Here is a 24,117-nt window from a genome sequence, read left to right as displayed (position 1 = left end):
ACTAATGTAATTAATTATGTGGTTAATTTCAGTGCATGCCAATGTCAAAAACAATTCAGAAAACAGTGCAATTATTTATGTAACAGTTGCAGACTGAAAAACAATGATAGTGATACCTCTCATATTCTCTTGCATAATTTCCATTCCTGACCTCAGACAAACATGCAAATTGAAGCAATTTACACTCTCATTTCCATTTCCAATAGAATTCTCTGACAACCCATAGAGACATAATAAGGCTTTCTTTCTTTTACATTTCCAAATCCATCTCTCTATGCACGGGCTCTGTCTAAACGAGATCTTGCAAAGGTTTAAGCTAGTTGGTCCAATACCATTTCTATGAGGAGAAAAATTAAAATATTTTATTTGTTGAAAACAGGTGTGTTCCCTCTTAATGAAAGCATTTTTGTCATGTGAAGAGGCCAAGAAGAGAGTACAAATTTCTCTGTGTGTCCACAATGGGAAGCATTCTGCACTGGCTAGAGCTATAGTTTTGAGTTATGAGAAGAGATGAACATTAATAAACTGGGAGGAGGTCAAGGCACCCAGTGTACAAGGTATATTTCTATTCTGCTAGCGTTTGTCACCAGATGCTAGCCCTCAAATAAATCTTGCTTTGAGAAATGGTTGTTAAGACTTGCTTAGATCCGACAGCTGTAAATGTCCCTTGTGAACTATGAAAAAGCAATCTCAATCCAGCTGCTAGTGTTTAGGGCAACACAAAATGAAAAGTGCTGTAAATGACACCATTTCCCCCCCCCCCATAGGTTTGACAAACAGTAGGGCTGAGCTGGCAAATGATGGGGGCTTTTTGTTATTGAGTTGCCAGTAGCAAATGCTGTCTTTTTTTATTGGTGTAGGTTAAACATAAGATTAACAGCAGTGACATGGAATTATGCACGCAGATCAGTAATTATCCACCTCTCCCCAGAATACTAAACTCCCTTTCTTAGGGTGCCTGCAGACTGTCAGTGTTTAGTCAGAGGGATTCAAGTACAAACTGGGAAATTTAGGCTCTCACCATTAAGGTGGATTTAAAGTGCCCTGAAATTGCAGCACAATAAATCAACTTTACAAAACAAATGGACTTTTTGCATTTAGGAAAGTGATGGGGAAATGCGTTGAGAAGTGTGGAACGAACAAGATTAATGTGATGATGTATAAATACCCTGCAAGCAAATGAGGATGAATACATGGTGAATACTCACTGTCATATAGCCTCCACACAAACAAATCGGAACAAAAGATTCATAAAGAAAAGCTTTAATCTAACTTCTGCGTAAGGAAATCAGGATGTGTGCTCAATAAATAGGTCATCTGGAGAAGCCCTTAGTAGCCAATGAATGCAGATGGAGATGTAACTCTCCTCCCTCCTCCTCCATCCACATTCATCAAGTGCTTTAGACTGTTTAACAGCAGGAATTCAAAATACAAATCTGAAGGTGCTCTAAGATGTCATGCTTTTCCTGCAGTGTTACAATATTGCGGTTTTGTCATCGCTGCAGTGCATAGTACAGCATTTCACCCTGAAAATATGGCTTCTGCAACTGATTTTCAAATTCCTTCCTTATATTTGTAGGCTGCAACCCTGAACCCATTTACAGTGGAACTTTGGGTTATGTACTGTCCTCCTTACAAACTTTTCGGGTAACGAGCTAACCTGGAAGTAGATGCTCCTTGTTGCAAAGTTTGCCCCAGGATGCAAGCGGAAGTCGCGTGGCATGGCGGCAGCAGGAGGTCCCATTAGCGAAAGCACGCCTCATGTTAAGAACGGTTTCAGTTTAAGAATGAACCTTTGGAACGAATTAAGTTCATAACCGGAGGTACCACTCATTGTACCTGGGAGGAAGCCCCATTGTACTCAATAGGACAGGAGGGTGTATAGGGTTGCACCACTTCCCCATTGGTCTAGCTGGCCAGAGGTGGCATGCCAGCAGTAGCTTTTGCCCATAAGGTAAAGGTAAAGGGACCCCTGACCATTAGGTCCAGTCGTGGCCGACTCTGGAGTTGCGGCACTCATCTCGCTTTATTGGCCGAGGGAGCCGGCATACAGCTTCCGGGTCATGTGGCCAGAATGACTAAGCCGCTTCTGGCGAACCAGAGCAGCGCACGGAAACGCCGTTTACCTTCCCGCCAGAGCGGTACCTATTTATCTACTTGCACTTTGACATGCTTTCAAACTGCTAGGTTGGCAGGAGCTGGGACCGAGCAATGGGAGCTCACCCCGTCGCGGGGATTCGAACCGCCAGCCATCTGATCGGCAAGTCCTAGGCTCTGTGGTTTAACTCACAGCGCCACCCGTGTCCCTTAAGGTATGCTTGCCATATGTCTGGAATTTCCTGGACATATCCGGAATACTGCCCATCTCGGCAGTGCCATTTTTGCCACTTTTCCTTAAAAAAATTTCAACAACTTTTCTGTCCCGAATTTCAACAACTTTTCTGTCCCGATTGTCCCGATTAGCCGCCCTGAGCCCGGCTTCGGCTGGGGAGGGCGGGATATAAATAAAATTTATTAATATTTATTATTATTTCACTGTTTGAAATACGGCAGCCCTACCATAAGGCTGATTGCAGCATGTCTACAATTAGACACAGAGATAAGGGTCCAGTCTCCCCTCTCTCCACACTATGGTCCCTGTGGAAATCTCTGCTCCACCCCTAAATCTACGATTGCATCTTTGAAAAAGAATCCTGTGATGTGGCTGCAAGTCCCATAATCAATGCAACATGCAGTTAGTTACATTAACACCTCTATAGGAAGGAATTGACTAGATCAGATAGGTGCTGGCACATATTCCTGCACTGCAGGGGGCTGGACTAGATGACCCTCACGGTTCCTTCGAACTCCACATTTCTATGATGTAATGCTCATAATCCCTCTTTGAAGAATTTGATGTGGGTGTTCCTTATGCTGCATTTTCCTTCTGGTCAGAAATTATTTTTCATATTACCTTTGTTTTGGAAAACTCTCGATATTTGCAGATGCTCAAACATTTTGAAATTGTATTCCTGCAATGGAGGGATTAACAGATGGATAACAGAGGTGGATCCTATTAAGCCCTTATGGTTGCAAAAAAATACTTCAAAGCTGGAAGGATAAAAATCACATCATCCACTACTTGGTGGCCTGAAGTTTTCACTGCCCTTTCTATGTTTGAACATGTACCAGTCTTGTTCGGATATCTATTTGGACATATGGACTGCTTATATACGGTAAATACATAGGTTTAAGTCAGAATTTATAGATTATTTTTATGGTTAAGATGAGCTGGTGGTGTTTTGTTGTTGTTGTTGTTGTTGTTGTTAGATGTTACATGTACTTAAGCATGCAAGAGCATCTCTTTGAAGAGACAAGGCTTCTTGTGAACATTTTCCTGACAGAACTCTGTTTTGATTTTGGATGCTTTCAATAGAAAAGTTTTTCTTAAAAGCCCAAAGAATGCTATTGTTGCATCAGTCTGCGGGAATCATCTTCTCAGCTAGAAGCCTGATAATTTGGGACAATGCAATGGCAACTTATTAATGGCAACAATCCATTTTTTCCTTTTACTTAGCCAAACTGTTCTCCCAGCTAGAACCGTTGCAAGTGTGGTAAAGCAAGATAGAGTGTCAGGGACTGGCAGTGCTCTGGCAGAGGCAAGGGGACTGGATACTGACCCAGGAGAGGGGAGCAGTGATTGATGGGGTTTTGTGCCACCCATGAGACAGGAGCCCAGACTGGGGGAAGAGGAAGGGTCGGAGCAGTCAGAGACAAAGGTGGGAGCACAAGACAGGTTAGAAGTGGGGGAAGAGACTGTTCGGGTGAGTGGTGGGCTGACTGAAACCTTGCCATCCCCTGTCCCACTGTCTCCTAGATTTGGGAGGGGCTTGAAGAGGGAAGAGCAGCAACATTTTCCAAGCAGGAAAAGTCTCAGGTTGCATGTGTGCTCTCTGTCAGATGAGGGTACGTAAGCGTGAGAGGGGGGCATTGTGCCACTGTTGCTTCAGCTGCTCCATGGGGCATGAACCTGGAAAAGTTAAGGCCAGCTAAGAGAACTCTCCTTCATGGATCACTAAGATCATGGCCACTGGGCCCATCACCTCCTGGCAAATAGAAGGGGAAGAAATGGAGGCAGTGAGAGATTTTACTTTCTTGGGCTCCATGATCACTGCAGATGGTGACAGCAGCCATGAAATTAAAAGAGGCCTGCTTCTTCGGAGAAAAGCAATGGCAAACCTAGACAGCATCTTAAAAAGCAGAGACATCACCTTGCCAACAAAGGTCCATATAGTTAAAGCTATGGTTTTCCCAGTAGTGATGTATGGAAGTGAGAGCTGGACTCAGAAGGCTGATCACCAAAGATGCTTTTGAATTATGGTGTTGGAGGAGACCCTTGAGAGTCCCATGGACTGCAAGAAGATCAAACCTATCCATTCTGAAGGAAATCAACCCTGAGTGCCCACTGGAAGGACAGATTCTGAAGCTGAGACTCCAATACTTTGGCCACCTCATGAGAAGAGAAGACTTCCTGGAAAAGACCCTGATGTTGGGAAAGATGGAGGGCACAAGGAGGAGGGGACGACAGAGGACAAGATGGTTGGATAGTGTTCTTGAAGCTACCAACATGAGTTTGACCAAACTGTGGGAGGCGGTGGAAGACAGGAGTGCCTGGTGTGCTCTGGTCCATGGGGTCACAAAGAGTTGGACATGACTAAACGACTAAACAACAACAAAGAGACTTCCAGAAATGTGTGCGTGCTTTGGTTGCAGCTTAGGAGCAGCTGTAAGTGTGTGCATTTGTCAATAAAGAATTAACTATTGAAAATTTGCCTTCCTTGGCTGGGTGGAAGCAGGAGATGGGGTTTGAAGTAGGGATTCAATTGTGTTTGATTTCACATGGTTTGTTATTTTCGCACATTTTGCTCTTACCAATCTCAATTGATACAAGCTGCTTCTGGATGTCAAATGCTATTTCCCAGCTTTTGCTTAAAAAGGGATATTGCAGAACAGCAGGCTTTAAGCAAATTAGCCATCCACTGTTCCTTTCACTCTCTGGCTTTCTGAATTAGAATAAAGAAAAAGGAAGAGCTAGTCCAAGCCAATTTTCTAATTTCCCAACTATTGCCCAAAACTGCACAGGATGGTTGATATGCTGGAGGAGTCTGGTCTCCAGAGGGAGCTCTATGGCCTGTAGTTTTGCCAGAAGATCTGGGAAACCCTGAGGGGTGCTAGGGAATCAAACTAGGATACCAGGATTATTTGTGGCAGGGGTCAGCAGCGTGGTGGCTATGGGTCCAAATGTGTCTATGGTGGATTTCCATGGTGCCCGCAGGGTCCATTCTGCTTTCCCCACTGAAATTAGGCATTCTGTTATAGCCAATAGAAGAGGTTTCAATGTGTGCTTCATTATGGTGTGTGCAAATATTTTGCAAATATGCCCACAAGTGGTTGGTGAACCCTGGATTATGGGAAGCTATTATTGTTAAACTAGTATAAAACCTGTGTATAGTGTTCCTTTGCAAAGTTTCAAATACATATACCTACAAGCTAATTTTGGAATTAAATAACCACAAGCATCAGTCTTATTAATGTGTAGCATCTTGTTCTACGTTGTTGTTCCTGTTGTTAAAACACATTTTTGTTGTATTCTGCCCCTAAACTGACTTCCACTGTAGAACAACCCTGAAGACTAGATAGGATTTTGTTGTTGAAGATGTCAGTATTGGGTACATATATAATTCCATGGGCAACTTTTGATAGACAAAGGAGGTGTCATTTGATTAAAAATAATCAACAGAACCAGAGTTTCAATGGTGTCATTCCCTTCAGAGAGAGAGCAGGTGGGGGGGGGGGAGTTGGGGAGCTGGAGGTCTTCAAAGACGCAGTACTTTTGGTTGGTGGACATCATGACAATCGGAACTAGATCAGGTTAGGTATCTTTTCATTCACAAATGTAATGGTATCAAATATAATTGATCAAGAGCAATTATATAACAATTATATAAGCATATGTTCAAGAAATATGTACAAAACCCAGTACTTGAAATACATCTACAATGCTGCTATTATATTTATCTATGAGTATTATTTATTTTTATTATTTATTATTACATTTGTATACCACCATATACTCCTAGATCTCAGGGCAGTTCACAACATAAAATTACAATATAAAAAACACAAAACACATAATAAGGCAGGGACCACCTTCTGGGGGAGTGCCTTCGGCTCTGGACCCCCTGGGCATGCGGACATGGCCACTCCCCCCAGATCCCTTTAACGGAATACCCCAGCGTCTGGAGAGGCAGGCAGGGATTACAACCTCCCCTCCATCCAAAACAAGGGATTCCCCCAATGCTCAACCAGTTGTGATGAATTGCTATGAAGTAGGCAAAACCACTGGGTAAGAGCCAATTATCCCAGTGGGCAAATTCCTACCCGGCCCCATAAAGAACACTGTAGCCACAGCAAAGTCATTGCCTATCAGTGTAAGCCATGGGTAGGTGGGATGGGGGGAAACCTGGCACAGGAACAAACAAGCTGTGTCCCAGGTGTGGGCTGCTTAAATGGGCAGGGGGCAGAGGGAAGCCCACTGTCGGCTCCACTGGCTCTGCCCACGTTCCAGTCTGCATCCCCATTCGCCAATGCAGGGTGCAGGCTAAGATCCAGCTCCTGATAGGCGGCGGGGGCACATGACCCCTCTGCCTATCAGGAAGGGCACTGCCATTTGAATTCCACCGTTAGGGCCCTAGTGAAACCTCTTCCGTCTGGCAATGCTGCCACACCAAGATTGGTGAGCGGACTTCCATAACACATTTAAAAGTGCATCAGGTGTCAGTCAGCCAAAGGCCTGGTTAAAGAGGAACGTTTTTGCCTGGTGCCTAAAGCTAACTTCCTTTGAGGCATCCCAAAGTGATTTTTATGTATAGGTATATCATACGTCTTACATACAGTTGGTTCATTATAATGAAAAAGCATGGAAATCTGGGAGCACAGTAGCTTTTCATGAATTGAGCAGTAGGAACATACCTCTGAGGACTAGGAAATGTTTTGATTCACTAGCGGCAATAAGAAAGAAAAAAAATCTTACAGTAGTTTTGGACAGTCTTGCAGAAAGCACTAAAACATCTGCATCTGGGGGGAGGGGAACCGTCTCTGTGGCATTGATGACAGACAAGATCATTTTAGAACTTGCCTCCACTTGGAAACGATGAAAAAACTCAGCTGAGCCGTGCAAGGCAGTAGCTTCATTACACTCTGCAATGATTTTTTATTTTATTCTCCGCCCCCCTTGCAAGGTATTCCAGCACTTCACTCTTCTTTGCGATATTATGAGACAGTAGCTTTTCTGCGACAACATTAGAGGCATTTGTGGAGTCAGTGGCTTTCAAATTGGGCAGGAGGAGTGTCCTGAAGTCTCTCCTTTCTGCTAATGTGACTTCACCACAGGTACTGCATTTCCTCTGCAACCTCGTAATGAAGTGCAAGGCTGAATATTGACAGGTGAAAATAGTATTCTGGTTTGTTGAGAGCTTGCACCTCAGTCACCTCAGTGACTGCTATACTGAATGCCATTTCCTGGTGGCAACAAATATCGTTTGTGTTTGCCTACTTAGTAAAACCATGAAAACCATGTATTAGTCTAGTTATCATATGTTGCTTCATCAAAGCTAAGCAATCATCATGGGATGAGAGTGAACCTGTACTTTCCCCAATATTCCTCATGTAAGTTTAACACTATGATGAGATCTAGACATGACTACAGGCTGTGCAAACAATGACAGATCTGCACTTTGATGATATTCCTATTGCTATCACTTTCTTCTTTGCATTTGAGCAAAGCTTAGGAGCATCAGAAATTGCCGTATATGGAGTCAGATCATTAGTCTATACCATAGTTATGCAGGGAGATCTATGACTACTCTCATCATGTTCTGTTTTCCTTATTGCACAGGAAGCTGCCCTAAAGTCAGTCCAAACTAGATGAACCAATCTAGTGCAGCAGCCAACTCTCTGGCCCCTTAGGGCTTTAGGCAGGGGTCTTTCTTATCCTTACCTGGAGAAGGCAGGGACTGAATCTGAGATGTTCTGAGCACAAAGCATATGCTGTACTTTCAGTAGAGTGGTGATCCTCCTCCGACATAGTCATGAAGTTGGGATAAGTGTTGAATTCTGAAGTCTTCAACGAGTTACAACCCAAACATTTCCATTTGACTGACATCTTTAGCTATCTTATCACTGAAGACTGTGTATGGTATGATTTTAATTATTTCTAAGCTACAGTATTTAAGTGGGTAGCTACTTGAGGCCAATATTCACATTGCAGATCTCCTGACATCTGTTTTTCTGTTAAAAGCAGCAGGAGGGCACCATGATTCATCAGAGCTCTCTGGAATATGGGATGGTTGCCCTCTGGTTTCCGTTTGTAACCATTCCCTCTCTGTGCCATTTTTGCTTTTTGCCTGTCAGTGGTTTCTGTTATGGACGAACAGCACTGAAGGGTTAGCAGCCCTGGCTTAAGGAGAGAAAGCACCAGAGACCCATGGAGAATAATGTAGAACAAAAAGGAGATTTGAAAAGGCTATTTAAAACAGAGAGTTCTCAATGTCCAGGCAGAGATATGAAAAATCAGACAGTCCTTATGGTATCGTGGACCCAAGTTGTTAAGGGATGTTTAAATTAATATTAGAACCTTCAACTTGCCCATGTAACATATGGGCAGCCAGTACAAGTTTTTAAACACTGAGGTTACACACGAGTAGTTTTCTGCCCTGCCAACAATCTAGCTGCAGCATTTTGTATCAGTTGGTGTTTCTAGACTAGGCCCAAGGGTTGGACAGAGATAGAGGTAATTGCAACAGTCAAGTCTTGAGGTTACCAACGAAGGAATCACCTTATGTAGAACAATGGCCTTTAATAAAATTGCATGAGAATATTTTGATCACATCCTAACTTTCCTAGTGTCTGCAGGTGGCCAGATGACACAAGATATTGTCCAGTTTATATAAGTATCACTTGTTGATTTTTGGAGAACTGAGGAGCAGCTGGTCCTTCTCCCCCCCCCCCAATACTGTTTCAGCTTAAGGGGACAATGCAGAAATGCTACATATAAGGAACTGAGAATCATTTTGGTGTGGAATTGACTTCCATGGAACTAGGAGTCCATTTGTTAGCTGAGGCTTTTTCAGTGAAACTGAGAACTTATGAATTAATGGGTTGTAAGATGAAGACACATGGAACAAGTAATTGAAGTGAGCAGTAATACAGAATGGGCTGGGTCACCGGAGCACTTCTAGCTATTATTCCAGGCAGAGTTGCTCAATAAAGGAGAGAGAAGAAAATGTATGTTCTCTTGCTACAGCCTTGTGGTGTTTTCTTCCCATCATTAGGAAATATAAAAGGTTTCTATCCTTTAATGAATTTTTCTGCATACTTACGGCTTCACAGAAGTGATACATTTGATTTAGGCTTGCCTCAGACAGCATCATTTTGTGCAGAGTAGTTTTGTAATTAGAAAAGTGGCATTTGAAACGTCAAAAAGAAGACTTCTTTTGGTTTGAAATTAAATTATCATATTAAGTTGAGTGTGTCTAATGTGAGGTTTGGATGTGTGTCAGAATCTCTGTGGTGTGTGTGAGTTACATGGAGGCTCAGTGGTAGAACCTGGCATTTGCAGTTATGAGAAGCTCAGGGAGCAGGTGATGAGAAATACCTATGATTGAAATGCTGGAGATCTGCTGCCAGTCTTAATAGGCAGTACTGGGCAAATAAAGCAACTTTTATGTTCTGATGGGGTATGAGGTATGAAAGAACCTCACCTTGATCCCACTGAAATGAATTGCCCAAGTGTCATATATACTACAGCAGAGCTGTAGTAGTTTGAAGAGAGATCTGGTTAGTTCTCCTGGAGGGTCATATTAAAGGAGGATTGGTGAGCTAGTGCCTCATCCCTAACTCCACAAAATAGTTCACTGGTCGTTCTTTTTGGAATTCCCCCAAGGGGGGCAAAGCTGCAAAGCCCCAGAATTTGGGGTGTTAATTGAGGTATCATGTTTTTCGCTCTATAGGAATCAATTTTTCCCCTCCAAAAATTAAGGGGAAATGTTTGTGTGTCCTATGGAGCAAATGCAGGCTCCTTGGCTTCAGCGAAAGCAACGCAAAGCCTCCAAAGCGCAGAGGGAGCGCTCCCTCCGCGCTCCGGAGGCTACGCGTTGCTTTCGCTGAAGCCTGGAGAGCGAGAGGGGTCAGTGCGCACCGGGACTCCTGGATTCAGCAAAAGGAACCCGAAGCCTTTGGAGCACAGCGCGAGGTCCCGCTGCACCCCAAAGGCTTCGGGTGCCTTCACCCCACTGCCCTGCGGAGGCTTCAAAGGCTGTCCCCGAAGCCAGAACAGCGAGATGGAGCGCTGCGCTTTGTGCGAAGCCTCCACAGGGCATGGGGCGCCTTCATCCCCGTGGCCTGCAGAGGCTTCTGGGACAGCCTGCGAAGCCTCTGGAGGGCAGTGGGATGAAGGCACCCCACTGCCCTGCTGAGGCTTCACAGGCTGTCCCAGAAGCCAGAACAGCGAGATGGAGCGTTGTGCAGCGCTCCGTCTTGCTGTTCTAGCTTCAGGGTTAGTGGCGCAAAGCCTCCCCAGGGCAACGGGGTGCCTTCATCCTGCTGCCCTCCGGAGGCTTTGCGGGCTGTCCCAGAAGCCTCTGCAGGGCACAGGGATGAAGGCTCCCCGTGCCCTGCGGAGGCTTCGCGCAAAGCTAGACCAGCTATCCCAGCGGCTATCCCAGAAGCCAGATCCCTCTTGCTGTTCTGGCTTCTGGGATTCAGAATTTTTTTTTCTTGTTTCCTCCCCCCCAAACTAGGTGCGTCCTATTGTCTGGTGCATCCTATAGAGCGAAAAATATGGTACTTAAAATAGGTGCATCTTCTGTTTAGTGGCTCAGTTGTGATTGCCTTTCTAATTCTTAAATGAGAACTACAAAACTGCAACATTGTGTGTGTGCTGATGAGTTGCAGTTCAGCAACATCTGGGGGGCCAAAGGTTCCCCACACTTGAACCAGACCAAAAATTATGTATGGAAACATTAAAATATTTGGTTCCAGAATGAGCAAATAATGACCTACAGCGGTCTTGGTTTAGCTGACCCAGAAAAAGGATGTAATTTCCACACATCCCTCATCTTATCAGATATGCTTTTAGTCTCTAATACTGGCATGAAAGTCTCAGACATTCTTCTGTGCTTGCCCTCCTGTCCTGGGCTTTCCTTTCTCCATGGTCCCAGACTGGGAACAGATTTTACTTCCAAAATCTATTTCTCTGTTTTGCAATTTTGCACTGTAAATTCCTCAAGCCCTCTTGTACACTCTGAGTGATTTACTGAGAGCTCAATAATGATTTATTTTCTCCAGTTTGAGTGATCAATGAGAAGCAATGAAGTGTACTTTGAACTTTAGAAGGCAAAGAATAGCCATTTGTAATGGGGAAAACAACTGGAGAAGGGAGACATGGCAGTTTGATTAAATATTTCAGCAGTGGCACCATTCATATCACTCAGAGTGAAGAGGCAGAAAAAAGCACGGTCTAACAAAATTAGAGAGAGGCAAGTCTTAATAAGAACTGTCATTTTTTTCTAAGACATTCGCCTTCAACTGGTAGGTTGGGGGATTCACAAATGGGTCACTCCCACGTACCTTTGGTCAAATCAGCTGATCAACCATTCACTTTATTAAGGGAAGAAAGAGAACAATAATGCAAGAGAAACATGCTAGGGTATGGTCTGAAAGTGCATCAGGCTTCCACCTTGCTGAAGCTAATTAGTTCTGGATCTGGTCAGTGTCTGGCTAGGGTGACCCATGTAGAACCACATACACACTGCCTTGAGTTCCATGATGGATGAAACATAGGCTACAAATTTTCAGTAAGTAAGTAAGGCTGCAATTCAAACCCCACTTACCTGGGAGTAAGCACCACTGAATTCAATGGGACTTGCTTCTGTGTAGACGTCGTTAGCATTGCAGCTTAAGCACATAAATATAGTGTAAAAAAAATAAAAGTTGGTTGCAGATTTAGCCTAAAAATGGGTCCAATGCCTGGAAAGTTTAAAAGCTGCAACATTAAATATAGCACTTCAAATGCCTGGATGCTTCTGAATGAATTGCTGTCATGGACTTGTCCATGGTCCTGATTATAATTGCAAAAATAATAGCTGAAGGGTAACATAGCTTTTGAAAGCGTAATGGAAAAGAGCGAAAAAGAGAAATTGGCTCAGCAATAGCTTACTTAATTTTTCAAGAAAACAAGCAAGTATTGTGAGATTCTTAAATTGAAGGAATATATATTGTTAGCCTCCACAGGTGTCTTGAGATGCAGCACATAATTCAGAAGAATTTTTCCCCCTTTAGAAAAAAGGGGGAGAAAAACACCACTTTGCTGCTGCTTTCTTATTTACTAGCAGGCTTTTGCTTAAATTGAGAATGCTGGGTTTGATTTATCTTTAAAATGTTAAGTGAATTGTGAGATTCTTTTTATCAATAACAAATAGCAGTGTGTAATAACCAGCTGGCATCTATCTGTCTTGGGAAACAATGGAGGAGTGCGCCTTTGGGGGTGAGGTCAAGCTGTTGGAAGTGTCCTGTCCTATACAGAAGCCCGGGCAGTGTGTATGGAGGCCCTGGGCTACCCAGACGACAAGACCCCCCCCTCCCTTGGTGATGTGGGCGAAAGGAAAGCAATATGTTTGGCACCAGTTCGGCTGCAGGAGTTGCCAGAAGGAGGCATACAAGACACCATCCAACCGTCTTAGGAACTCCACTCTGGATTTGTGTCAGGTTTACTCCTTAGCCTTTTCTTCCCAAAGATGTCCTGCAAGGCAGCAGAGTACATATTTTTCCTCAGGGTTTACTCCTGAAGCCTTTGTCATGTATTAGTGTAGCTGCAAGGCTGCAGAGGTTTAGGATCAGAGTTTTCCTTCTCATAGATGGGCTACCTTCCCAGGTTTACGAGCTCCATCTGCCCCTCACTTCCCTCTAGGGCCCGTGCAGAAACAGCTTTATTGACCGTTGGACCCACTATTGGTCTCATCCACTCAATCCACCAAAGCATGTCTTTGCATGCAGGGGAAGTCCCTAACTCACTGAGGGTTGAGACCCATCAGCTAACCTCACCTGGTTTAGCCGGACACAGAAGCCGTTCCTGGGGTATGGCCGCTGTCGCATGCTGACAGCTTCTAGGAGCCACAGATGAGAGCTGAATGGAGGGGGGGGGACAAATGGTGGGTGAACATGCCATGTCCCCCACCAGAGATACTACTTCTCCGCTAACACCTCATACACCTCAATGTTTAATAGGAAAATTGGCTAAGGAGGCATTTGGGCCCTTGGATGTCAAAGGAATCAAAGGTGTGTTAAAGGAAGAAAAACAGAAGCTGAATGAATTATATGCATCTGTCTTCACAGCAAAAGATATAGGGCCTGAATTCACTTTTGCATATATGCCTGAATTAACTTTTGCAGGAAGGGCGTTTGAAGAACTGGTGGTGATGAGAGACAAAGTTCTGGGCCTAATAGGCAAACTAAAAAAAAGGGAAATTTGTTGGATGAAGAGCATCCACTTGAGACATCTCAAAGAATTCAAATGTGAAATTGCTGGTTGAACTTGTCCCTAAGAACTACCTCCATACCTGTGGACTGGAAACTGTTTTACATGCTCTTGTATATAGCCAACTATATGCCTACGTGTGTGTGGGGTGTGTGTGTGTGTGAGAGAGAGAGAGAGAGAAAGAGAGAGAGAGATTGTGCCTACATACTGCTTCTGCTGTCTGCTTTAGTAACACAGTCACACTGAGGCACCACTGTGATTTCATGTTGCATGCCAGAAGAAGGGAGAGTGGCCACTGGCCTCTTCCAGCAGCCTCTTCTTATGATTTTGGAAGCAAGTAAGATTTTTTAAAAAGTGCTAAAATACAATATATTTAACACCCCCACATATTAAAAATCTCTTCTGCCTTGGTTACTGCATTTACATAAAACAATGAGATTTTCACTGCAGTATTACATATTTGGAGTATATTGGGGGAGGAAGTTAAATATTGATCGTTCAATAAATACATGTGGATATTTAATGCACGTAGGCACATTAAAGCTGCAGAATAAGCAACACAGCTTTTTGAACCAAATACGAGGCTTTGGTCACCCATATAAAGGTGTTAAAGGTGTTGGAATTAATGAAGTAGTGGGAGAGAAAGTGGGAATAGATTGGGCTGAAAGCAGAACTCAGTGGATGTTAATTAAAATGTCTAGAGTTTCATTGTGTGGAAGGAAATGAATTCATAGTTAAAATAGGCAAGACACTGAGATCTATGATTGCATCTCACACTTGTTTTGTTCAATGCTGCTATATAGGATGGAGGGAAAATCAGCTCAAGAAACTGGTGCTGTGGAGAAGGTGTTTAATCTTGTTTTATGTTCCTACTGTGTATCTTTGTCCACATATGTTGAGAAATACGCATGTACTGGAAGAATATGTTTTGTCTTTAGCTAGGAGTCATGGTGTGCCATGGAGCAAATTCTGCAAGGAATGGGGAATAAGCCACAAGATGGCAGACCAAAGTTTAGAATAGAAGAATATGGAGTTTATTACAAAACAGAAATATACATTGCAAATGTATTAAAGAAAGAAAGAAAAGAAAGAAGAAGAAAATACTAATAGAACCCCCCCCCCCGAATAGAATGGTAATTTAATGATGAACACACATTAGATTGTCAATCTGAAAAAGATCTGAATGATTGATCAATGTCAGACAGGCTTGTGCTAAGCAAGTACGATGAGCTCAAATAAACAGAAACACAGAGAATGGAAATAAGTGGCACCTGAAGCAATGTATGATTACAGAAAATGAACAGCAGCCAGGGGGGCCTGCCTCGATGTGCCTGGAAGCCAGTTGCCTGCCTTCTTATTAGAGGGAAAGAAGCAAGCATTTTGTTGGAAGTACCTATTGGGGAAATTGACCTTGGCAATGTTCAGAATTCTAATGAATATGTTTTGCTATTGCCACAGAGCCAGTGGTGAACAGATTAAATTATAGGGAATAAAAGAAGAGTCCTGCTAGATCATGCCAAAAGCCAACGTAGTCTAGCATTCTGTTCTCACAGTGACCAGACAGATGCCTAAGGGGAGCCTGCAGGCAGGACCTGAACGCAGTGGCACTCTCCCCATTCATGATTCCCAGCTACTGGTATTCAGAGGCATTCTGCCTTCGATGGTAGAAGCAGAACACAGAGCAGTCCTTGTACTGAGAGTGAAGCAGAGGTACTTGTAGAATTCAATCTTTGTAAATTCCAACTCGAACCAACCCAATTTGCATTCTCTAGACTGATGTGCAGATTCTGGAGCATAGTTGTTCAGATTTTGTACATCTCTAAACTTTGGAGTGCAATTATTGGCTAAAAATGTACCAACATGCCCATTTTTGGATCAAATAAGTTTAGAAATCTGTTTTTTTGAAAGAAAGTACTTTGAGATGTGCATTTCTTTTTGTATATAGGGCTAGACAGAGGCACTGACTTGGGTCCCAGGTTATGGGTGCTCAATGGTGCCTGTGACATAATGTGGCATCATGACATCATGTTGTGTCAGCGGCATGGCAGTGCTTCCTTGGTCTCATAGGGTCTCAGAGGTTATGTCTGAGGCGTTGCGAGACCTCTGATGTGACTTTCGGTTTCTACTGGAAGTTGTGTTCAGAGGCCTGGCAGGGCCTCCAGTGTCGTCCATCATTTCACATTACTTTGTATTTTTTTAAGTCCTCCTGAAAATTCACCAGCATTTTAGTGTGAATTCAGTTTGCATGCAATTTTGCCTCATATTTCCCTAATAAAATGTATTTGTGTGTGTTATTTTCACTAATACAGTGGTGCCGCGCAAGACAAATGCCTCACAAGACGAAAAACTCGCTAGACGAAAGGGTTTTTCAGTTTTGCGTTGCTTCGCTAGACGAATTTCCCTATGGGCTTGCTTCGCAAGACGAAAACGTCTTGCGCTTTTTTTTTAGCCGCTTGAAGAGGTGCAGTTGCGACGGACCGTGCTTCACAAGACGAAAAACATCGCAAGACGAAAAGACTCGCGGAACGAATTCTTTTCGTCTTGCGAGGCACCACTGTATATGCATGTTCATGCAGACTTCATCCTAGTATATGCATTTTTTGTACATGCATTTTTGGCTTGAGAACTGTGTTTCTAACTCTGGAGAACTGCCAGTTTGAAAAGATGGCTGCACTTCCGTTTGTGTATTGTTTCAGAACGTGTGAATTAGGTAAATTCACCTTTAATTGTGCACTGAATCAGATTTTTCTCCCATACCTAGGCACCAGGCTGGGGAAAGTTGCAGTAGTAAAAGGTAAACTTAGAGGTTCTTTTTGTTTTCTCATCACTCACTCAACCTGGCTTTTAGCACAGATTGTCTCTCTTTGTTTCCAATGAATATTGAGTAATATATTGAAAGTCAAGCTATAACTCTGGACTCATGGTCATTTGAGTTTGTGTCTATTCATGCAGATACCAATATTACTGGCCTTGACACAGGTTAGAAGAAAGGAAATAGAGTGTTCCTGTTACCTTCCTGTCACTATTATTTGTCAATAGTGGTCTAGATAACAACTTCTAAGTGACAGCAATCTTGTTCCTCTTTTGCCAGATAAATGCTACCTGGAAAGATAAAATACATAGCAGTAAGCTTTCAGCAGAAAAGACTTTGAAAATCATCTCTGTTAAAACTAAGCCGTGGGGTGAGCCATTACTTTAGAATTTCAGGTGCTGCCTCATTTGCCCAAGTGAAAAATGGAGCAGGCAATCACAAAGATTCTTGTTGGGTTACCATTTACAGTTTGTGTGATAGGCCCAGACTGCTGAATTTTGTTATGCTGACTGGTAAGATCTAGGAAGGTGTGTCCCATGTGTCTTGGAAGCCATATTCAACATTGGTGGTGAAATGCCAGTGCTTGATCTCAGATGCTGTGACTTGTTGCAAAACCTCCCTGATCTGTACTCTGGATATTACGGGGGCAATCCTTTGAAAGGTAAGCCTTTCAAGTGTATTGTACAAAAAGCTTAGGAAAGAGCTGCTAAAGAAAGGCAAGAAGTTTGAAGCCTGAAAGCACAGTGGAGAGCTTGCTTTGTTCTCAACCACATTCTTATTTCGGATAGAGATAAAGGGATATGACTTTTCGCTCTAAATGTCCCTGTTCTTCTTTATCAGCACTTCAGGGAAATACAAATGTTTGGAATACAACATACAGAGTATGTAGAACAATAAGGAGACACAGCTATGCAGGGAGAGGATTAGAAATCGGGACCTCACTTTCTTTGCTGTATGTAGCTTTTGTTAATGTGATTGGGTTTTGCCAGATTTGTTTACTCATTTCCTTCTTTCCAGCTTTTATACTAAGTTGCTGCTGCTGCTATTTTGGTTGCCTATTGAACCTGCTTCCTTTCTTCTGAGATGAAAGTGTTGACTCTGCCTACCGTAGCTTCTTAAGTATCAAAGAAACAAGTGATCCCATCCAAGTTGCATAGCAAAACAGCAGCAGCAGCGGCAGCAAGCAGCAGCGGCAGCAATAGCAATATTCATAATTGCAACCCAATTTTACACTTTAGAATGATTTGCAAAAATTCAAAGCTAAAAGCATTCAAAGGCAATAAAAGGGCCAGTCTATAAGACTGGGCATTTTCTCAACCTTTGGAAGTGCACACTTTTATTCCAAGCTTTTAATTAAAGATTTGTCCTGCAAACCAACGTTTAAAAGAATGCTGTTCTATAAAACAAGGGAGTGAAATGCTAACAACAGGAAAAGAGAAACAGTGCTGCTTATGAGTTCCTCCCCAGACTAAAAAGGAATATCTATCTGGATGGAGAAAGACAACCTGGTATTTCCCCCTGAAACTAGTAAGATGATTTATGTATAGAAGCAGGGATGGGTGACCTAGGATGTTTGTTGCCCCTCCCCACTTCCTTAGTGGCTATAGGTAGCCTGTTGCTAGGCCTGGTGCCAGTGGTCAGCATATGCCAGGGGCCATACCTTGCTATTCCTAGTGCTGATGCAGGGTTTATTGTGTGTTGAGGATGAGGCACAGTCATTGTATAACCCCACCCTTTACCTGTGTTCATAAAAAGCAGTCCAAGCTATACCTCCGAGAAAGAGGTATGAGCCACAGAGTACATCCTAGGCTTGCTGTGTCCCATGGTGGCCAATTAAATGCTACCCTGTCACTTAAGAGTCAGTATCCTTTGGTGCTGATGTTAACTCCTCACCAGCATTTTAATGTGAATTTCTCTTCATGCACATTTTTATATGCACTTTTGACTAACGTACACATTTTTGCAAAGAAATTTTCCCAACTACAATGCATTTTTGTATGAGATTTTCACTAATACCTTTGTTTTTATACACACTTTCCCTGATGTATGCAGTTTTGCAAACAATGGATAACTATCACAAAAGTTCAAATATCAAAGGATAACTGTGTCCACACATTATTCCAGAAAGTGCTAATTTGATTAGATTTGGCTTTAAATGCATGCTTACCTGAATTTCCCCCATCCCATGGTGGTTATTTGGGGTTACGGGGACCTGGTCAGTGGATGCTCCACAAAACTTTCTTGATTCCTTGAGAAGCTGGTAGTCAAAACTACACCTTGAGGGTTCGGAAGTCTCAGCGAAGAACCTGCTGCTGACAGGCCTACTGGGGGTGGGATGGGGAACGAATCCATCTCCTCCTTGGACCCACTACTGCTTCGGGTCTCTAAGCCTAAGGACTTGGGTTCTGGGGCCATGATGGGGGGCATTGCCTGGTCCCTATGTGAAGATAGCCCTACTTGATCTTCCCATGGTAGCTCCCCTTTCTCCTGTCATGTAAGCTTAGAAGGTTCTCTGGCAACAAGGGAAAAAACTTGCCAGCTGCTTATTTCTCACCACACCTGGATTCTATTTGGCCTCTCAGCATTCTCTAGTTCCCATGGCAACCAGAGTTAGCCGGTAGTCACTTCTCTCTTCCTTCAGTTGCTCCAGGGTGGGGCACCCTTTTTTTCTCCTGAGATGTACCTTTTCTTGGGGGACAGGCAGGGTCCTCAGCAAATATATTACTATGGGTTGGGACTTCTCCTAAGCTCCCAGGCTCTCTGTGCTTAGATAATAGGCAGCAAGCTCCTGGCACTGCTTGTATCTGAGCTTTTATGACAGTTTGATTTTTCCCTCCAGTGACTTATTTTTCTTGTGGGACAGAAAACGGGACTTTACCATAAATGCCCTGTTCTGGTGAGAGTTACAGAGGGTATCTGAAGGAGAGGAGTAAGGGGACAGGGCTTCTTGAAACTTGACTCCGCTCTGCAGGGGAAGGTCTCCACAATTCACAGGCCATACTGGAACAAGGAGGGACTCCTCCCGAAATGGAAAGGAAACACTCTGCTGGGCAGCCAGCATGGCTAAACTCTGGAAAACATCCCGATAACAGGCCCCACAATGAAAAGGTAAGAAAATTTGAAATGAAAGGTAGAAGGCAGTCCAGGAAGCCCTAACTACATCCTTTCTGTGGTATTTATATGTGCAAAAGCTGCCCCAGGTCATTTGACCCTTTTAAAAACATAGTTCTCTTTTTCTGTCCTGGAAAAGACTGCACAAGAATCTCTGTTTAGAGTTTAAACATAACACGTTACTTTACTTGGAATACTAAAACATTTACGTGTGTGTGTGTGTGTGTGTGTGTGTGTGTGTGTGTGTGTGTATGAGACTGACTTATGAGACTTTACAGACTTCTGAGGCACATAGCAGCATAAAACAGACTCCTGCTGCTCTCACAGTAAGACTCACTAACTAATACTGTGCAGTGGATAGCAGACCTAACTGAAAAACTGCCTACTGGGGTGACATCATCGAATTATATACTACATTAACTCTTTCCATAGCATTTTGTATGCACCGCTCCCACACTTTCCATGGAGCCTATAGTCCATGAGAAGCTGATATGCACAGAAACAGAGGTGGCTTCAATGTCTTGACTCTCTCTGAAACAGGAAACGCCCCAGCTAGAATATTCCTGCTTTCTCTGGTAAGAGTAAGGTGCTGTTGTTGGTTTTTTTTTAAAAAAAGATCCTTCAGGATATAGAAAAATATTGCATACTAGGGAGGGGTACTGCAAGCCCTATGGTTTCCGAACCCTGTGAAGGAACCTGCTCCCAAAGGCCGCATTTGCTGAGGCCAAGACATGTGCTTTGTAATGCCGTATGAATGTGTAGCTGCTTTGAAAGTCTCATCCAATGGGGCTCTACCACACTCTTTCCTTTAGGAGAGAAAACTTTTGTAACTCCTTTCCTAGGTGGCCATATACCCAAACTCACTTTATTTTCGTGAGTTGGTTTAAATTGAAATGGGCTGAGGACAGCTGCCCCATAAAACACCTCTGGACATTTATTGATGGTTTCCTGTGTGCTACTGACTTAGGAAGATAATAGAAATGTTTCACAAAATGTCCTGAAGATTTCTTCTGACCCTTTGGCATGTAACACTTTCCCAATAGTTCACTTATGTTTCTTGTTCCTCTGTTAGTTTTATATTACTCCGCATTTTGTCGATATGTGTATGATGGATTTTTTTTTTTATGGTTTCACAACGTGGAGTTCTTTCCAGATGGGGAAAGATTTAGTATAATGGGTCTTTTTTGGTCTTCTTTTTGTTATGGTCAAATTGAGGCTATATTTTTTGAACAACTGTGTAACTATCCCTTTCTAAAATGTCAACAGTCTTTTGTTTTGGCAGTACTTTCTTCTATTCCATTCATTTTCAACTAGGGCAATGCTTTCAAAAGGTGAGGCAAACAACTGCCTCGGTTTCCCTCCTCCTTCCAGTGATGAATTGGTTTTAAGATTTGTCAAAAAGGCATTTCAGGAGACCTACGGGGTAAACAAAGTAAGTACAGGATAGTGATCCACAAACTTGCTGGAAATTCATCAGCATTTTAGTGTGAACTTCTCCTAATATAGACAGTTTTGCATGCATTTTAGCTTAATATAGACATACTTGTAAAACAGTATTCCTTAATAGAATATATTTAGTATGTTGTTTTTACTAATGTGTGCATTTTTAGGCACACTTTACCCTAGCACATGCTTTTTTGCATACATTGCCCCACTGGAGAATTGCATTGCAAAATTCAGAGAAATGTGACTTTCAAAGAACAGTTGCGTTTTGGAAAGTGCAAATTGGTAGATTGGCCTTTAAATGTGAACTGAAATTGAATCTCTGTTCCATTCCTACTACAGAGTGAAAGAAACTAGGACAAAGGTGAAACATATATACTGAAATTCTGTGGGAGGCAGATTGAAGTTACGGTCTCATAGGGAGTGCTGTCAGGACAGGACTTTAGGGCTAATGTTCAGGATTCCCACCCTGTAGAATGAGCAGGAAGATCCCAAATGCAGCAGGGCAAGATGGTTTTGATTTAATTTTGAATACACAATACCATCAGGAGAGGGTTGTATTATAAGGTATTTTGAAGTTAGCTCAGTAATAATATACACTACCTTGACCTAGTTCAGCATGACGCGGCCGGGGGGGGGGGGAGAATACACAAAAACATTGTAAGGCACATTGGCCAGATCCAACATGGATTCATGAATACACAACCATGGCTATAGGTTTGCTTCTTTTTGCCCCATTCCCTTTGTGTGGGATCCAATCCAGCAAGGAAGGATATCCTGCACAGAAACCTTTTTGCATGTGGGTTATCCTTCCTAGTCAAGGTACCAGTCCATAGAATGACAGATTTTCATTGTAAATTCTCGTTGGATAAAATACAGTTCATCTACCTGTAGGCAAATTTAAGTGATCGCATGATTGTGGATTGTAACACTTTGAATTGCAAGTGGGGTGTGTGCCATATTTTTGATTGCCCAGCCATATTAAACTTGAAGTAGTAAACTATCAGGGAGAGAGCTAATGTCTACATACAGGGAGGTGTTTTTTGGTTTTGCATTGAAAAATAAGCAATGCTATGATCTCCCACCTGCAGTTTGAAATGGTAGAGCCCAGAATGTTCCATCTAATTTTGTAAATGGTGTAAATCTGGAATAGAGAGAAAAATGTATGCATATACTCTTGGTTTATTTTACAGTGTTTTATTTGTGGTCATTCAAGGAATGGTTACAGCTTGAGTAATCAGCTCTGATCACCGCTCTTTAGGGAGCAATCCTAACTCCCCTCTGCCCAGTGGCAGATCTGTAGGGAATGTGGAAGGTATCTCTGCATCAGGAGTTTGACATTTCAGGTCAGCCAAGGCAGAAGGTGTGTGTGTGTTTGAGAGAGAGGTAGGGTTTTAATAAAATCATAGAATGGTAGAGTTGGAAGAGACCCTGAGGGTCATCTAGTTCAACCCCTATCAACACAGGAATCTCAACTGAAGCATCTATGACAGATACCCCATCTTTTGCCATGCCTGCTCCAGGCTGGTGCAGAACAGAGGCCCAGATTGGGACCACTGCCCATAGCTGGGCCAGCTTTAGGATCCAGTCTAACTCTGCCCCTTCCCACCCCAGAGATGACTGTTTTGGATATTTCTGCTGGCTACTTTCAGTGGGCCTAGCAAGGACTTTCACAGAGCCCACTGACCAATGTAGCTGAACAGAGCCAGACAAAAAAGGTCACTTCTGTTGCATCCAAACCCTGTACAGCATGCAGATTAGGGTTTTGGGTTGCTGTGTTATATGCTTCCTCTGTATTTGCTTTCACCTTTTGGCCCCTCTAAATCAAGGTGTGCTTTTGTGTCAGAGCTCAAGGTGTCTGCAGTTAATCTCTTCTTCAATGGCAGCTACGGACAGATTTTTCAGGTGTAATTATAATGTGAAGAAGGCCTATTGATTAAAGGTCAATAATTATCTGAGCAGGAAAGTAATCCTCCGCAAATCTCAGACCTGTTTCAGAGACATTTTGTATTATAAATCTGCTACTTAAACAGAGGAAAAGAAGACAGTAACTCCTTTCCTAAATGACTTGAGAAAAAGATTTTGGAGGCAGAGAAACATGAAAAATAAATTCAATAAAACCCAAGCAATACTCTTCCCCCAAACAGTATGGAAAACTTATTTTCTGAAAAATATCGCGAAACAAAAACTTCATTAATATGGTTGGTCTGACCCCCCCCAATTGTTACCTTTCATTAACCCAGTGTTCAATTCCTGGTCGTTAACATATGATAAATGATTACATGAACACTGTTTTATAGTTTGCATACTAGGTCCCATGACACTGCCTCTTCTATTCGTACTCTCTTTATATTTTTACTCCTATTCCAAATAATGTTCTAAATCTTCTCTCGTGTTCACACACATACCTGGAGTTTTGACTCCAGAGCTGAGGTAGTTACTCTTAGCATCCTGATTGTCTGTTCCATTGCATTTCAAGCATTTTGTAAACTACTTTGAGTAGTTCGGTTGGTAGACAAGGTATATAAATATTTTAAATAAGCAAATTCTATGCAGCACAGTACTGTCATAAATTACTGTAAATGCAATCTTAATGGGTATACAGACTTTCATGTATTTTTGTGTTCTGTGTATGGTTAAATAGTTCTTATATATTAAGAGAAGAAACAGATGCTGGAGAAAGGAATCTGGTTTAACCCATTTTCATTGCTACATTATTTGCTTTCTAATAACACACTTGTTGCTAGTGGGTTCTGAATAGATCTCCAGTACTGAAACTTAAGGCCATTTTTTACCTCTTTGGTGTCAGAGAACTGGACTTTCTGACAAGCAGCGAAAGAGCAGGCACAGAGGAAGAGGTGGGGAGAAGCAGTTAGCCACAGGAATTCAACCTTTATACACGCACAGAGAGACGGAGAGACACAGAGAGCAGGAATTCAGCTGCAAGGCTCAGATAGTGACACAGACACAGAAATAGAGAGTGCAATCACCCTGATTGCGTAGACTCACGAGATTAGCCAAGAAGCGCAAAAATTACAGGAAGAGGAGGTGAGGGTTTTCCTGTTGGGGGAGAAGGGGGCGGAGCTCAGTCCAGGCAACCGTGGCATCGGAGGAAGACTGAAATTAGTGGAGCTCCAACCAGGGCTTTTTGTTGAACCAATAAATCTTAATGAATTAA

At 42.8% G+C, this 24,117-nt stretch overlaps 3 long non-coding RNA genes across 4 annotated transcripts in view; 2 read left to right on the top strand and 1 right to left on the bottom strand.

The window, feature by feature from the left end:
• Positions 1-1,844, top strand: part of LOC308585371 — an 18,198-nt gene extending 16,354 nt beyond the window's left edge. Inside the window, exons 2-3 of the long non-coding RNA XR_014007341.1 lie at positions 380-557; positions 1,580-1,844. This is a non-coding gene — a long non-coding RNA (uncharacterized lncRNA). The remainder of the gene's footprint in view (positions 1-379; positions 558-1,579) is intronic.
• Positions 1-22,070, bottom strand: part of LOC308585357 — a 27,867-nt gene extending 5,797 nt beyond the window's left edge. Inside the window, exon 1 of one of the 2 annotated variants that reach the window (XR_014007322.1) lies at positions 22,025-22,070. This is a non-coding gene — a long non-coding RNA (uncharacterized lncRNA). Of the gene's footprint in view, positions 1-18,552; positions 18,897-22,024 lie in introns of those variants that run through there. The other variant, XR_014007323.1, reaches the window with a different exon arrangement.
• Positions 19,034-24,117, top strand: LOC308585387. Its single transcript, XR_014007359.1, has 2 exons — positions 19,034-19,493; positions 23,749-24,117. It is a non-coding gene; the product is annotated as an uncharacterized lncRNA (long non-coding RNA).

Source organism: Podarcis bocagei (genome assembly GCF_964188305.1).
Source record: "Podarcis bocagei genome assembly, chromosome: 4".
Classification (NCBI taxonomy): Eukaryota; Metazoa; Chordata; class Lepidosauria; order Squamata; family Lacertidae; genus Podarcis; species Podarcis bocagei.
The sequence above is the reverse complement of the archived record's forward strand: the minus strand, read 5'-3'. Positions and strand labels throughout refer to the sequence as shown.